General features: G+C 39.0%; 1 protein-coding gene and 1 pseudogene across 2 annotated transcripts in view; one reads left to right on the forward strand and one right to left on the reverse strand.

Annotated features, from left to right (window-relative positions):
• Positions 1 to 1715, reverse strand: part of LOC307176909 (centrosomal protein of 78 kDa-like) — a 40037-nt pseudogene extending 38322 nt beyond the window's left edge. The window contains exons 1-3 of the transcript XR_013831797.1: positions 1503 to 1715; positions 1339 to 1411; positions 181 to 290 (exon numbers count right to left, since the gene is read on the reverse strand). The product of XR_013831797.1 is annotated as a centrosomal protein of 78 kDa-like (transcript). The remainder of the gene's footprint in view (positions 1 to 180; positions 291 to 1338; positions 1412 to 1502) is intronic.
• Positions 1716 to 5393: 3678 nt separating this feature from the next.
• LOC307198359 (UDP-N-acetylglucosamine--peptide N-acetylglucosaminyltransferase 110 kDa subunit-like) overlaps positions 5394 to 17542 on the forward strand; it is a 33578-nt gene continuing 21429 nt past the window's right edge. The window contains exon 1 of the mRNA XM_079945218.1: positions 5394 to 5466. The gene's annotated coding sequence lies outside the window, so the exon portion shown is untranslated. The remainder of the gene's footprint in view (positions 5467 to 17542) is intronic.

A 17542-nucleotide genomic window follows, 5' to 3' on the forward strand; every position in this document is an offset into this window, starting at 1 on the left:
ATGGCCACTGAGCCTGCGCGTCTGGAGCCTGTGCTCCGCAACGGGAGAGAGGCCACAAGAGTGGGAGGCCCCCGTACCGCAAAAAAAAAAAAAAAAGACAAAAATGAACTGCCATCTGTATCAATATATTAATGTGCTTCAATCACATATGTTTTCATGAAAGTTTAAACATAAAATCACCTTTAAGATCTAGGCCATGTGATCTGCTCCCTGCCATGTCAGATTACACCCCATGAAGTTTACTTAACTTGTCTTAAGTGTGATAGAATTCTTTATACCTTGAAAAATAACTAAAAGGAAAAAAACACACAATAAGATGAAGAGCCTATACATTTGTCAATCTTGACTTATTTGCTTTTCTTGAGTCAATTGGAGGTTTATAGCCACATTCTCAAAATCATTAACTACAATCTTCCCAAACAGGTAATTGACGAACAGATGCATTCTAAAACTTGTCAGTAACAAAGTGTTATTCCAGTTTATTGCAACAGTTTAATTCTATTTAGATACTAAAACTGAATACACTGAATACTGCAAACTTTATTCCCAACCACTCAGCAAAGTACTACATATCTTTTCAGATATAGGAAAAAAAGGAAAAAAATAAAAAGCATAAGATTCTTCCTATTTTCATTTCCAAAGATACATCCCAATGTTGTTTATCAATCAGTGATTTAAAAGTCAACTATAAACCCAGTATTTTATTAGGTGCTATGCAGTATACTAGAGCAATATAAGAGAGAGGACCTCAAGCTCTCTGTTCCCTCAAATTGAAAGGCAGTCTTCCTGACCCCTCCAGACCACTACTGGACACAGGGAACACACACTAATGTTTCAGGACACCAACCAACAGTCACGTGCTTTTTGATTAGTTCCATGACACACCCCCACTAACACCACTGAGTTTGCTGCTCCTACGGGACATTACATGTATTTCCTCTTTTAACACATACCACAGTGCATCATAATTATGATTGCAGCTAGATGTTCTAACAATTTAAAGAGAATGATGACTTTTTTGCTCTTTACATCTTGCTATTTCCCTTCCCATAATATTTCTTGAGAAAACCATAAAAATATAGACAAACAAAAAAAAACAGAAAATATACAAAATGTGTGGTTTGTGGCTTAACACAAAGTTAAGTAAAATTAGTTCTGACAGTATCCAGCATGACAAAATTTCATGGTACAAATGAGAACAGACCAAGGTTTGAGCAGGTACAGGAGACAATCCAGGCATGAACAACACCAAGAAAAGGTAGACAGGAAGTAACATGGTATGTAGGAAATCACAAAACCAGTCTGATGGGAAGAGACTTAAACAAGACTGAAACTCACTTTCTAAACCTCCATCTCTAATTGGACAATTCGCAGGACACAGGTGCACCAAAGTGGCCAATTTATTCAATCCCTTTAAAATGGAGGAAGAGTTTAAAATTTTACTGGTTTAGTTTGCCCCAACAGCAACTATCAAATGTCGGCAGGACACAATGAAGGCTTACCATTGTTAACACAGTTAAGTCTCTCTCTCACAACTAGCCCACTTAGCTCCAGGTTCCTTAGCGCACCCGACGCACTTACACAGCATTTAAGAGCTTTACACAGCTGGAGGTCACATCTTTATTTCTTATCGCAGGAACACGACTTCTGTAAACTTTATTTCTGCCAGAATCTAAAGCAAAATTATTGTAAAATAAGTGGTTTAAACCATACATTTTATCATCATTAAAAAGCATTAAAAAAAAAAGCACCTGCTCTGTGCTAAGGATTAGAAACGACTCCTGCCCTTAAAGCCTTCATTAAGGAGGGAGATGTGTAAACTCAAAATTTCAATCACATGAGATAAAGAAACATAACCTTTATGCACAGAGGTTCCTTTGGAGGCAGAATGTTATATCCAAGTGATGGCTTCATGATAACCCTGAAGCAGAATCTAGAAAGATGAGGCTATGCAGAGTTGGAGGAGGAGGTGCATTAACTGCAGAGGGAGCACCTGTGCAACGACACTCAAGGCTGACACCGGCTGGGCACAGTAAACACTGCATGTGGCGATGACTAAAGGGCAGGGGTCCAAGTGTGAGAAGAGACAGAAATGAAAATAGAGATGTTGGCCCAAGCAAGCCTGGGAGAGAGCATGGCTTGTATCCCACAGGTGATGAGGCCTGGGGCTACCACTGGCTGAGTAAGGGTGCCTCCTTAGAAAAAGGAGCCACGCTGCTGAAGGACCAATTAGATAAAGGGAGTGACCACAGAAAGCTCCGCTTCCTCAGGACCAAAGAGCCCCATGAGGCTTGGCCAAGCACAGTTCACACTACACGCCTCTGTGCAGAGCACACGCTGGGCGGCTAGTATGTACTAACTCTGTGTGGGCAAGCCATTAGCAGCATTATTTTAGGCGTATCTTTTCATGTTAGAAGATCACTCAACCCCAGTAGGCAGATGAACTTAGAGGAACTGAGTCCAGGGGCCGCGAAACCACCCAGGAGCTTCTGTCATAGTCCGGGCAAAATGTAATATGGATGAAGAAGCAAATTTAGGAGGAGGCCAAAATCTACAAGCTGGACCCACTGGATTGAAGACATAAAGAAAGTTCAGTGAAGAAACTCTGAAGAGAATGGGCTCTGCAATAAATTTTTCTTAAATTCAATGTAAAATATTCGGCAAAATTAAGAACAGTAGCCTTTAAGGTCCCTTCCAGCTAGAATTTATTTTGATTTCTACATTATTACTTTGGTTAAGTAAAGTCCCATCAGAGGTACAGAACAGTTCCTACACCTGAATGGGATGCAAAGAATAATCTGACTTCTCTTCACCAGGGGATGAGTTGAACTGTCTTTGCAGGAGAGATAACAGATGGTGTGAACCCCAGATCCTAAAAAAGGGGCCAGGCACACAATAAGTATTCAGCTTTTTGAAAACAAATGAACAATCATTTCCTCTCCTAGATCTTCACCCCCTTTCTCTGCTGGCTACTTTCTCTCAGCTTATTAACACCCTCAAATATACCCACATAAAAAACTCTCAGACCTATGATTCTCTGTATCATCTTGTGGGTAACCTAAGTATCTCCCATGCCTTCAAACACCTGTCCTCCCACAAAGCCCAGATCTGTACCTTAGGCCCAGACCCGTCTACCAGGCCCCTCTAAAGCACTGAAGATGAAGTAAGATCCTCTCGCCACCCCCAATCCCTTCCTACTGTGCTCTGTATCTCACAAAAAGATGCAGCTGTAAACTGTCACCCATGCTTGCTGCCCTCCCTTTTCTAACTGGTCACCAGGCCCCACCAATTCTGTCTCTGATCTCCAAAACCCAGTCCAACCTTTTATAACTTAAGTGGGACCCTTAGATTACAATTCACCCTGCACCCAATCAACTGCCTTCCACATGGAGGTCCGAGAGAGCCTCAAAACCAGAAGTGCATCTCACTGTTCTTCAGTGTTTCCCACAGCCTTCAGGATAAACATCTAAACTTCTGACAGGACAAACAAGGCCCTGTTCTGTCGGGCCCCAGTAGGTTTCCAGTATCAACTCTCATTTCTTGCCCAAACCCTGAGTTCCAGTCCTGTACCTTAGTTTTTCCATGTTTTCTTATATTTCTCAAACTCTGACACACACTGCTCCCTCCTGCTACCCCAGGAGTTTCTACATATCATTAGAAAGGATGGCACCTCCTCCAAGAAGCCTACCTTGAACTTTCCCTTCCAAGTTTCTGTGCTCTGCAAAGGGGAAAGATGGGGGTGGGGAGGGATAAATTAGAAATTTGGGATTAACATATACACACGACTATATATAAAATAGGTAATCAACAAGGACCTACTGCATCGCACAGGGAACTCTACTCCATATCCTATAACAAACTGTATGGGAAAAGAATCTGAAAAAGAATGGATATATGTAAAACTGAATCACTTTGCTGTACACCTGAAACTAACACAATGTTGTAAATCAACTATCCTCCAATATAAAATAATAATTAAATTAAAAAAAAAGATTTTGCGCTCTGTAGCACCAGAACTCACTTCTTCCAGAGCACTGACTACTGTGCTTGTGTTTACCTGCCGCCCTGTAGAAGAGAAGATTACCTAGGGCAGAAGCATCGTCTCCAGCAGCCCTTGGTTCTGACAACTCATTCAAGTTCCAGGATACTTTACACACATAACCTGCTTAATTAATTCTAAGAACCCACAGAAAGAGTGGTTTTTAAAGTCATTTTACAAGTGTGGGGATTGCAGTTCAAAAGTAACCTGCCCAGGCCACAGAGAGCATAAGCCCTGGAATTCAAACCCTAAGCTGCCTTCACACCGGTGCTCTTTCCACTACATGATACGACTATTGAAAAAAGATTTTTTTTTCCTGAGCCCTGTTTTAATGGAAAGGAAATGAAGCGGGGATATACGCATTTCCTAATCGCTTTGGTGTGTACCAGGCAAAGTCATTCAACAGACCAGGTAACATCTGTGCAACAATTAACGATGCTCCAAACTGTGCTCAGTGTACTACATTGTAGAACCTACAAGCATGAACAGTGCATCCTTGTAACCGCCACAGAGACTGGGTCCTATGAAGCCCATGCTACAGATGAGAACACTGAGACCTTGAAGCCTTAAGGCACTAGGCCGGGGTCACCGAGCTGGCAGGAGTCCTAGGTCGCACGCCCCGCCTACTGCACGCACACCCGGGAACTGGGCACCGGTTCTAGTGCCCACCCTCCACCTTGTACCATCTAAAACTTCACTTCGTAGCGCCCACACGACAGCCCCTGGAAGCGCGAAGTACAAACTTGTCTCGCCAAGCCGTGGCTGGAAGAAGCTTTGGATACAGATTAGGGGCAGAGGGCGCTCAGAAGCGGCGCCCAGTCCACCCCGTGGAGGCGGTCGGCATTAACTCCAGCAGGCTCTCCTGCAGGGAAGCGGGCAAGGCGGGCAGAGGCACCGAACCCTGCAGCGCGCACAGGTCCTCAGAGCGCGAGAAGAAGTCGGCCGCGCTCTCCCGGCCCAGCTTCACCGAGTGATCATGGCCCGAGCGCGGCCTCGGGAACGCTGTTTGCGGACACGATGCCCACACCCGCCTGGGGCCCCGGCTCACCTCCCGGCCCCTCGGGCGCTCACCGCCCGGCAGCTGCGGCCCCGCAGCGTGCGCAGGACCGGAGTCGCAGCCAGAAGACATAGGGCCACGGGCTCCAGCTAGGCCGGCCCCTCCATGCCGCGCTCCGGAGCCCACGCACGGCCTGGTGTTGGCGCGGGCATCAACGCCCTCCCGAGCCGCGGGGTTGCGGTTTAAGCCTCCGGGCGGGCCCGTGGGGGCGGGGCTCGAGGACTTCTGCGCGCTCGCCGTGCGTCCGCAAGCTGACCTGCCTCCCATGACAACGCGGCTTGAGAAGCAGCACGCAGCCCCGCCTCCCATGACGACGCGGCCTAGCTTGAGGAGCAGTCGCGGGAGCTTTGAGACTAGGGCGGCGCGAAAGGTAGGAGGTGTGGAGGGTTTGGGGTTTACAAAAAACGTTTGCTGACTGATCCAAACAAAAGTGAGACATGGTTGTATCAAGGAATTTTAAAAGTAGTTAAACTCCGGCTGTCTGTGCTCGCCCCGCCCAGGAGAGAGCGGGCACTCTCTGAGGGACACAGGAAAGGCTGAATGAACGTCCGCCTGTGGTCCGTTACATGGTGCACGGGTGTGTGAATTTCTGCGGAGAGCTCTTAATTTCTGTAGTTTCTGCTGACTTGACACGGTGGTTGGCAAATGCTGACGTGTTCCATGCATTCAGGACATGATCGTGGTTACTAATAATCACCTTGTTTCGTACTGACACCTCCACAGAGAATTTCCTACTGAATATCCACTTTACAGAAGAGAAACTGAGGCGTAGGAAGTGAAGTGACTGAGTGAGAGGAAGGATTCAGACAATTGGTGTTAGTAAATTAACCTTGCAAGGAGGCCGTTAGACGGCGGTGGCTCTAGTGATGCGACTGCCTATGTAAACCAACCAAAATCTAAGCCTGTCAACGCCTCAGGGTGACGAAAACCGCTGAGGACAACCAGTTACAAACCACCAACTAGGCGTTAAAGCCATAGCAAATCAGTCGTTTCCTTGCTTTGCTTCTGCCCTTTTAAAATAAACATCTCTGCAGCTCCTGTGGCTGGAGTGCTCCTCACCTCTTCCGCTTTGTGGTGCCTGAATTAAATCTATTTTTGCTCACATAAAGTGTTAAAATTTTAAATATGCCTCAGTTTGTCTTCTAAGATTGGCCGTAGAAGTTGGATTTGTGTCCAGTTTCTAGAACAGTGGTCGTCCTCTGGTCAGGCCTTAGGCGTTACGTGTACAACGTTCCTCTTCTACCACCACCTTCTGGATGCCTCCACCCACTACCAGCTACCGCGCATCAGATCCCCTAGATGTGGTCAGCAATGGCTTTCACATGCAGCGTGCTCACATTATAACATCGCAGACACTCCTCCGTCCTCCAGCCAGTGTGTGAAGTGAAACATTACCATTCCCGTTGAAGAGTCTGGTGTGACCACTTTCCCAAACACAGCCACTCCCCAGCTGACCCTGGGTAACCACTCTTCTGAACTTGGTCTCCATCACTGGCATGGATGTCTTTCTATGTAGGCTACATTTTTAAGTATTCTTAAACTGCATATAGTATTCTATTTTGTTTTCTCTTGTTACTTGCTTTATTTAGTGTTATCTTTTCTAGATTCATCCATGCTGACACGTAAAGATCTGTCTAGTTCATGTACTTTCCTCGCTATGTAGGATTCCCATGTAGGGAAATACAATAATTTATATGTGCATTTTCCTGTTGATGGACATTTAAATTGTTTCGGATTTTAAGTATGATTTCTTTTTTAAAAAAGTTTTATATACTTTTTAAAGGTTACTTTACATTTACAGTTGTTACAAAACATTGGCTATATTCCCTGTGTTGTACAATACATCCTTGAGCCTGTCGTACACCCAGTAGTTTAGATCTCTCACTTCCCCACCCCTGTATTGCCCCCTCCTCCCCCTCTGCACTGGCAACCATTAGTTTGTTCTCTATATTGGTGACTCTCCTTCTTTTTTGTTATATTCGGTCGATTGTTGTATGTTTTAGATTCCATATATAGGTGATACCCTACAGTGTTTCAGAGTTCAAAAGACTCTCACGACAGAAGCCAAAAGGCAAGAGCCGTTTTACATTGATAAAAAGCATTTTAACTATGTAGAAGCAGAAAATGAAAAGAAAGAACTTTGCATTAAATTTAATAAAAGTTCAGGGAGATCTTTGTGGTATATTAGTGAACTTATTTGTGGAAATTTAGCCATGTACCTTGTGTTGAAGAGGTACCAAGAGTTCAAGAACTCTCACAATTTGAGTACACTATTGCCTTACATGTAGGCATGGTGGCAGCCATTCACATAACAATGATTTGGAGGATGTTGTGTTAGTCAGCTCTTGCTCTGATAATGCTTTGGAACAAATCAACCCAAAACTCAGTTACATAAACAAGAATTTATTTTTCTTGGACCTATGGGCTAGCTGCAGTGGCTCTCTTTTAGACCTCTAGATGGCTGGTTTTGCTCCGTGTTTTGGATCAGTTTGAGGTCTGTAACACACATCTTCCTCTGGAGCCCAACTGTGAGGCCGCAGCTCCCAGGCCTGTCTTCTCACAAAGTTCACTGAAACATAAGAGGTGAGCCCAACTGCACAAGCCCATTTAAGCCCTCTGCTGCTCATTGAAGGCCATCATGTCTGCTCACACTTCATTGGCCAAAACATGTCACAGATCTAAGCTGTATTTAGAATATGTGTATTTGTTTAAAGTTGGGTGCCCTCACAGAAGAATATTGCATTTTGGACAGTGTTACCTTAGCATTTTCATTGGCATTTGCAAACGTGATAAACGCCATGTGCACTTTTTCACCTTTGAGAACTTTTTGAAATTATGGGACCATTTCTATTGGAAAAGAGGAAGGTACACTTTAGAACTCAACTCTAGTTATGGCATTGCTGGGAGAAGAATTGATGAGATAAAGTCAGTACAAGTGAAAGATTTGGGATTCACATATTCATCATTAACATAAGCATTCTACAGAACATTCCTGAAGAATTGTGATGCTTGCTTTATGTGATTTCTATCATAAATCATTAGAATTTGACCAAGACACTTCAGTAAAACATACATCATACAGCACATCGCAGTTTAGTTTTTCCTACCACTCCACAACTTATCATCAATACTTTACCATAACTCAGAAACAGAAATAGAAACTGAGTGAATTCATTGTTAGCGGACGGGCTTCACAAGCAATACTAGTGGAAGTTCCTCAAATGATAGCAGACAGTAACTCAAGCCATAAAAACAAAACAAAGAATGCTGACTAGAGCTGTTGTGTAGGGAATTATAAAAGATACTGTAATTTCAAATTTCTTTTCCTTTCTTCTATTAACTAATTTAAAAAGTAAGTGCCTAAAAATATGACTATATTTGGATTTTTCTCGATATAACATAAATATATTTGATGATATGGCACAAAGAAGGCAGTGAGAGCAAAGCTGTATTAGAATAAAAATTAGAGTAGATCATAAGCTGAATCCGCAGGAAGAAAGGAAGAGAACCAGAAATGGTAAATAGATTAACCCAACAAATTCAAAAATATTTATTTGCTTTACTTTCTTCTCTAAGCTCCTTGAAAAGATAAGCTTGTGAGAAGTAATAATTATAATAATGTGTTGTTACGTATGTAACATATATAAATGTAATAAAAACAAAAAAAGGGGAAGGAATACAGCTCTATAAAAGTACAGTTTCTGTTTCTCACTGGAATGAAGCTAGTAAAAATCTGAAGAGATTCTGAGAAGATGTATTACATAAGCCCTAGTGCAGCCATTACTCAAACAATGTGGTTAAAAATCATTAAAGGAATTACATGTTACAGTAGAAAATATCTACTTACTATAAAAGGAAAATGGAGGAACAACAACAATAACAATAAAACAAAAACATGAGACATGTAGAAAACCAAAGGTAAAATGATAGACATAAATTAATCCTACCATATCAATAATAAAAAGTAAATGTAAATGTATTAAACAATACAATCAAAAGGCAGATATTGTCAAACTGGGTTTTAAAAAATGTTTTCTATAGGAGACACTCCTTGGATTCAAAAGTCTAATGTGTACAAAGTAAAAGGATGAAAAAATATACATCATGCAGATAGCAACCGTAAGCATTGCTGAAGTGGCTATACTAATACCAGAAAAAATAGACTTTAAAACAAACAAAAAAGTTACTAGATATGAAAAGGGACATTTTATGATAAAGAAAGGGAAGATACAAAAATTTTTAACATATTTGCCCTGAATAAGGTAAAACCAAAATACATGAAGAAGAAAATACCAAAATCCATGAAGAATTGAAGGAAGAAATAGATAATTGCACAACATTACATACGGGCTTCAGTACTCCACAGTCAATAATGGATAGAACAGTTAGTCAGAAGATCAACAATGATATAGAAGACTTGGACAAGACTATGAATTAACAAGACCTAATAGATGTTTACAGAACACTCAACCAAACAGTAAAATACTCATCCTGCTCAACTACATGTGAAACGTTTTCCAGCATAGATGACATGCTAGGCTGTAAGAGAAGAGATTGAAACGCACGTACATTGCTGGTGGGAATGTAAAATGGTGCGGCCATTTTACAAAACAGCTTGAGAGTTCCTGTAAGTGTTTAAACATAGAGTTACCCTATGACCCAGCAGTTCCACTACTAAATATATACCTAAGAGAAATAAAAACTTATGTCTGCACAAAAGCTTTTATGTGAATGTTCATAGAAGCATATTTCTAAAAACAAAAATTAGAAATAATTCAAATGTCAATCAGATAAATGAATAAACAAAATGTGGAATATCCATACAATAGAATAGCATTAAGCTATAGAAAGGAATAATATATTGATCCATGTTACAACATGGATGAACCATGAAAGCATTATGTAAAGTAAAAGCAGCCACTCACAGAAGATCACATATTGTATGGTCCCATTTATATGAAATGCCCAGAATAGCAAATCTGTGGAGACAGGAAGTAGATGAGTGGTTGCCTAGGGCTGAGAAGGTTGAGGAGATTGAAAAAAGCTTGTTAATGTGTAATGGGTTTTTTGTGGGGGGACAGAAATCTGAAATTGGATTGTTGTGATGGTTACACAAGTCTTTTAGTGGTTACACTGAGAACCACTGAATTGTATACATTAAAGTGTTAAAATTATGCTATGTAAATTACATCCCAATAAAGCTGTTAAAATTATGATAATTTTATATTTATAAATTTGAAAATTCATCCAAAATGACAAATTCTTTAAAAATGCAAGCTAACAAGAGTAACCCAAGAAAGAAAAAATATCTAAAAAACCTATATCTACTGCAAAAGTTGTTTGTATAATTAAGTACCTTTACAGAAAATGATTTCCAGGGATAAATGGCTTTCCAAGTAAATTCTTCCAAATATTTAGGGAAGAAATGTTGGTAACCTTACATAAAAATCTTCCAGGAAACAGAAAAGTATATATTGCTTAAAATATTTATAAGGCCAACATAAGCTTCAGATCAAAACTAAAAAGAATATTACAAGAATAGAATCACAGGCCAGTTTCTCTTTTGAACATGCATGCAAAATGTGTAAACAGAAGCACAAACTGTATCCATGGTATGTAAAACAATCATATATCACAGTCAAAGTAGCTTTATTCTAGTAATGCAAGGTTGGTTTAATGTTCAAACATGAAACTGATCCCAGGAATGAATTAGAGTGGGAAAAAAAGTCATTTAAAGCAGAAGTCTTGGGACTTCCCTGGTGGTCCAGTGGTTAGAACTTGGCGCTTTCACTGCTGGGGCCCTGGGGTCCAATTCCCGGTCAGGGAACTAAGATCCTGCAAGCCATGAGGCAGGGCCCCCCCACAAAAAAAAGAAAAAAAAGAAGACTTAACCAGGAGAAGCACAAGATCGAATAAACATAACAGATAACACCTTATGAAAAGTAGGTGAAGATTATGGAATATTCTAAAATTTTAAAACAAAATGAAAAATTTAAAGATTCAAGAGGATGTGACAAATATTGTACATAGGCAAAAAATAAAATAAAATATACAGATGATGGGAGCCCAAAAATCCAGATGCCCATGTCCTGTTTCTGAAGATTCTCATTCAATGGGTTATGGATTTCCTCTATGTTTAGAAACCTACAGGTGTTCTAAAACAGAAACTAACACACCATTGTAAAGCAATTATACTCCAATAAAGATGTTAAAAAAAACACAACCAAACAAACCTACAGGTGATTCTGATACGATTCATAGACAATGTAAAGATCCTGCTTTACAGGAAATAATACCAGATTATTTTGTTATTTTATAGTTATATTAATAGGTTGTACTATTGACTGATAAGTCTGATGTCAAAATGCACTCCCCACTAGGGATAAAAAAGGACTAATAGTCTCTATTGCTACTTGGTGGCAGCATGCATGTATTGCAAGGGCAATTATTGAAGGAATCCAAATGAGTGGAACATTTTAGAATTGGAAGACTACATACAGATCATCTAGTCAAGCTTCCAACTATTATAGTTGTGAAAACTAAGGCCCATATAAAAGAAATGATTTATCTCCAAAGAGCGTTAGTGAAAGAGTATGAAATTAAAAATATCTCTAAACTTTTAATTTAGTGCTGTTTTTATTAATCTCAAGTATTAGCTTAAACTTCAGTGTGACAGATTTGGGATTGAATTCTTGCTCAACTTTACTGATTGTGTGCCTTTTAGTTACTAAAACACTTTTTAAATTTTTTAAAAATAGATTTATTTATTTATCTTTGCGTTGGCTCTTCCTTGCTATGTGCGGGCTTTCTCTAGTTGCAGTGAGCGGGGGCTACTCTTTGTTACAGTGCGTGGGCTTCTCATTGTGGTGGCTTCTCTTTGTTGCTGAGCGCGGGGTCTAGGTGTGTGGGCTTCAGTAGTTGTGGTTCACGGGCTCTGGAGTGCAGGCTCAGTAGTTGTTGCGCATGGTCTTAGTTGCTCCGTGGCATGTGGGAGCTTCGCGGACCAGGGCTCAAACCCGCGTCCCCTGCACTGGCAGGCAGATTCTTAACCACTGCGCCACCAGGGAAGCCCTACTATAACACTTTTAACTCCCTTTTCACATATGTAAAATGGTGAGCCTTGGTTGATATAGAATATGAGATAATCTAGCACTGTTCTTAACACATACACGTAGTTAATATTTTTTGGCTTCTCATCCCTCTTAAACAGCCTCTATCCTCTTAACAGTGAAAGTGTCTTCCAGCTAGCAAAGCACCCCAGAGCTGACCACATTCTGGCAAGTGATACAGGATTCTTTTTCTTACTGGGCGTTCTTTATAACTGATACTTGAACTGCACTGAAACATGAACATCTCTTCTTTATACTGTGTTAATGGATTTGATAGATGAATTTTAAAAAGTAATATGCAGGAAAAAAAGTAATATGCAGGAATTGAGCTGCCTTACTCTCAAGAAATATAATTCGATAGTGGTGCCTAAAACGATAAATAGTGTTTGGACAGGGAGTCCATATTGGATATGAACTACCTGTACTCCCATTCATCTATTAAGAATAAATAGAATCCTTTCAAAATCTGTTTTAAAGGGCAGTTATTTCCTTCTGACTCATTTAAGTTACCTGCAAGAAAAAGGCAGTCTCCTGAATCCTTGCTTAAAAGGCTTTAAATATAAAGCAGATAATTTTTTGCAACATTTCCCAAACTTTTCGTTATCAAATTGGCTGAGGCTTCTCAACGATTATCACTTCACAACAATATCTCCATTTTCACCTGCTTTAAAAGAATTGGCCTCGTAGATGTGCCATTAAAACAGAGCTTCACTCTCAACATACTTTAAATTTTGTATTCAAACAGTATGAAGAAAACAAGATCAGGGAATTCAGCCATAAAAGTGAATGGATTACTGATACATGCTACATCATGGATGCAAGTAAGTGAAAGAAGTCAGGCACAAAAGGCTACATATTGTATGGTTCCATTTATATGAAATGTCCAGCAGTGGCAAATCCATACACATGGAAAATATTATACATTTGTGGTTTCCAGGGGTTTGGAAGTGAGGGAAATAGGGAATGACTCCTCAGAATGGATGTATGTTTCCTCTTGGGGTGATGAAAATGTTTTGTACCTGGACAGTGGTGATAGTGTGTCACAATGCACAACATTGTGACAGTAGTAAATTCCACTGAATGGTACAGTGAATTGTAAAATGATCAAAATGGTGAATTTTGTGTTATGTTCATTTTACTACAATACAAAGGAGAAAGAATTAGGGAAAGACTTAGAGTTTGGGAAACTAAGGTGAACTGGTCAAGAAAAAGACAGCTCTACTGTTCAGTGTTCTCTCAGCTCTCCCAGTGCATTAATCCTCAGCAAAAAGTAGCCTGAACTTGAAGATGATAGTCATTCAACGCAGTCCAGGGAAAAGTAAATAAAATAAAACCCAACTCTTCTTTAGCACATCTATGAAAGGTTAACTTGCTGCTCAGCCACATGGACATTCATGAAGACGTTTCACTTTAGGTGTCCTCTACTTCAGTACTTTACTCACAGCTCATTCACACATGTAGGCAACAGCGTTCCTTAATTCGATGGACTCTGCAGTGCTGGTTGTGATCAGTCTCATGAAAAGAAAAGGGAAGGAGGAAAAAGCTTCCACATTGACTTGGTGGTCTTGACGAAATGGATGCAGAAGACAGCTTGAGTGTCAAACTGGAAACTGTTGTTTTCCTTTCCTTTTCTTTTTATCTTTCCTATCAGGTCTTCTGCCCACTTCCCACCCCCTTCTTTCAAACAGGAAAGACACTAATTAGCTGCTTTTTTTTGTTTTTGGTAAAACAAATATTGTTTTGGGTTTCTTGTTGTTTGGTGAACATTATTGTTTCTACTGCCAAATGAGCTTCGGTGGTTGATGTAAGGGGTCTGTTGGGAACTTAACTTTTTCCAGTTTAAGTGGAAAAGCTTTTTTGTTTGAATTGGCTTTTACTGGGTGCTTCAAGGCTTGCTCTTGGCTCTTTGAAGGGGAACTGAATAGCACTGTGTTTCCTTTGAGGTTCCAATGAATAAAGGATCCTATGTCCTTCTGGACACTTTTTGTTGATTTTGCTGTGTGTCCTCTCTAATAGCCGGATGCAGATTCCAGGAAAATGACATATAAATGAATATAAGTAATCTAATATTTTTACAATTTGCTTTGGCCATACTCCTGGTCTTATTCTACTTGTAGCAGATGGCTTTAAAGTGCATTAGCTATGTATATATTAAATATAACATAAATATACCAATATTAAATATTATATTGATGTATAAGTGTAATATACTAATATTTATATTAATGTATAACAATTATGTATTATATTAATATATATTTTTGCCTAGCATATATTATATACAACATATATGAGTAATGAAATGTATTTATATGGTTAATATGTTCATAATATTAATATGATCTATCCTGTAATATTGATTATAAAACAATTATATCATAATATATAAATATATAATTATTATTATCTGATATAATACACTATAGTTAATATATTTATATAACACAATATATAATGTATTAGTATAACACAATTGTATTATATAATATAAATATAATACATATCTAAAACTATATATCTTTTAATTATACATTACACATACGAGTATGTATAGCTATTTATAATTTTATTTACATAGGAATCTGGTCGTCATAACAATTGATGTAAAAATATGCAATATTTTCAATCAAATGGGCCTTAACCTCACTACCTACACATAACTACTTTTAAAATCTTGAACCCTGTCTAACTCATGCTTCCATATCTCTCAACCTGCTTTTCTACACATGCACGTAGACACACATTTATACACGATATATATGTATACTACCAGTTTTCAGTTCAGTGTATATAAATATATAATATATATAATTATATTCCTGTGTATGTATACAAATATAAATCAAAGGTATGTGTATAGGTATGTATTTCATATGTTTATATAAATATATCATACAAATAATGTATGTGTATATAAATACATGATTATATACATACATACACAGAAATATACTTATTTAAACAAAAGGGACCTAAATAAACACAGTTCTCTAAGAATAAAACTAGCTATGTCTCACTATTTCAATAACAGTTTATAGTTTTCTACTGTATGTGCTTCTATAATTGTTATGAACAATTCCCATTTTTGTTGAATATTAAGTTGTTTTAATTTTTTGCCATTATTAATGAAGTTCTGAAGAATACGGTGGGCAAGATTACTTGAAAAACTCTCCTAAAAGAAAAGGGTTAGGTATGCTAGGTTAAAAGTACACAACTTATTTTTAAGTGCGTGGTTGATTTTGGAAGTGTGCAGTCGAAATTTCCAGGACCCATGAAGGAAGGGTGGTACATGTGTGAGAGTTATAGCTATATTAAGAGTGGATTGAAGATCTTGATAGCTTAGAACAGAAGCTGGAAACCCTGTTTTTATGGAGCCAAATGGCAAATATTTTAGGCTTTGTAGACCAAAGAGGCAAAATTGAGGATATTATTTAGGTACTTAGGTAACCATTTAAAATGTTACCAGTTAAAATGTGAAAATTATTCATAGCTCATAGGCCATAAAAAATAGGCAGCTGTCTGGAGTTGGAATACAGGCCGTAGTTGAATGACACACCTGGTGTAGAGACTTGTTTTTAAATGGCCATGACCACATGGGAGGCGGGAGGTAAGACTCCATCCCTACTAGATGGGAAGTTAGAACTAAACCTATCTATCCCTAGCTTCAGCTTTAATGAAAGGTTGTGTCAGGAGAAAAAATATCTGCTGGCAAAGGGAGACTAAGACCAAATTCTCTTGGCCTCTGCTCTGGGTAGGAAACAGGTAGGAAATCTTGAGAATTCTGAACCGCAGATCTGTGTTCACAGTGTTTGGGTTGCAAATTTATTTGCAGTCTTGCAAACAGAAGCTAAGAAATTAATTTAAAATGCTCCCAAATCAGTGGTATTCCAAACACAAAACTAAACCTTTTCTGGAGAGGTAGACCTTCAACACAGGCCTATAGCATTCCCACAGATAAAGTTTATCTAAACGTGAGCTCATGATCTAAATTTACACAATAATGAAGAAATCAGCTACAAGTGGAGAGAATCAGCAAAAACAATCAATACCAGAATTAGATTCCCAAGACTATCCATCAGATGTTGGAATAATCAGGTGCCAGGCAGAAAATATACATAAAACTAGAACTGAAACAAGGAGCAAGGATGTTTTAAAAGACTGGGTAGGATTTTTAAAACATTTTTAAAGTACATGTCATTGATAAAGCTAAAAACTCGAAGGTCGTGTAATACAGCAGATTAATCGTGGAGAAGAGTGAAATTATGCTGTTTTAAAAAATATGACATCAGATTTCCTGCCTAATTATATAAGTTGATTTATCTTTAAAAATACACAGTATTTTAAAGACTTATTGGCTGTAAAATAAGTTAAGGGTATTTCAAAGGGCTTCTCTGCAAAGAAAAGTGAGAAGTAGCAAAACACAGAAAGTCGAGGGGAAAAAATGTCAATATATACATTGCTATAGGGTGAACTAAGCCTTAGGCCAGCAACTATGAGGAGGAGCTGACCCTTAGATACTTACAACTAAGCTGGAATCTTAAAAAGTTCAACTATTTATAAATAAAAAGATTTATTAAAATTAATAACCAAGAGTTTTAATTGACATTAGAAGAGTAAAACAATAAACCCTGAGAACATAGAAAAATAGATAATAAAGATATGAGCAGAACTTAATAAAACAGAAAAAAGTATAAAATTGAGGTAATCTAGTAAGTCAAAAGAATATTCTTTGAAAAGATTTAAAAAACACGCTTTGATTAAGCAAAACGAAAACCTAAGTAAATAATATATAGAAAGAATCAGGACAATGTTATAGCAGAGAGTACAAACAGAGAGTATATGAAATACCAGTAAATTTGAACATTTCTGTAAAGTGGACAATTTCCTAGCTCGTAAAGTTTACCAAAACTGACACAAGAGAGGGCTCCCCTGGTGGCGCAGTGGTTGAGAGTCCGCCTGCCGATGCAGGGGACACGTGTTCATGCCCCGGTTCGGGAGGATCCCATATGCCGCGGAGCGGCTGGGCCCGTGAGCCATGGCCGCTGAGCCTGCGCGTCCGGAGCCTGTGCTCCACAACGGGAGAGGCCACAACAGTGAGAGGCCCGCGTACCGCAAAAAAAAAAAAAAAAAAAATGACACAAGAGGAAATTTGTGGCTGGAGTTCTTGCACCAGTAAAGGAATGAAGTCAATAGTTTACAAGCTTTCACCAAGAAAATACCAGACCCGGCCAGATCATTTGGGAGGTGAATTCTATCCAACTTCTATTAAACAGATAACATCAATATTAACAAAGAAAAATTTCTAGAGAGTAGCAAAGGAAGAATGCTCCTTTATTC

The sequence above is a fragment of the Stenella coeruleoalba genome, assembly GCF_951394435.1.
Source record: "Stenella coeruleoalba genome assembly, chromosome: 1".
Classification (NCBI taxonomy): Eukaryota; Metazoa; Chordata; class Mammalia; order Artiodactyla; family Delphinidae; genus Stenella; species Stenella coeruleoalba.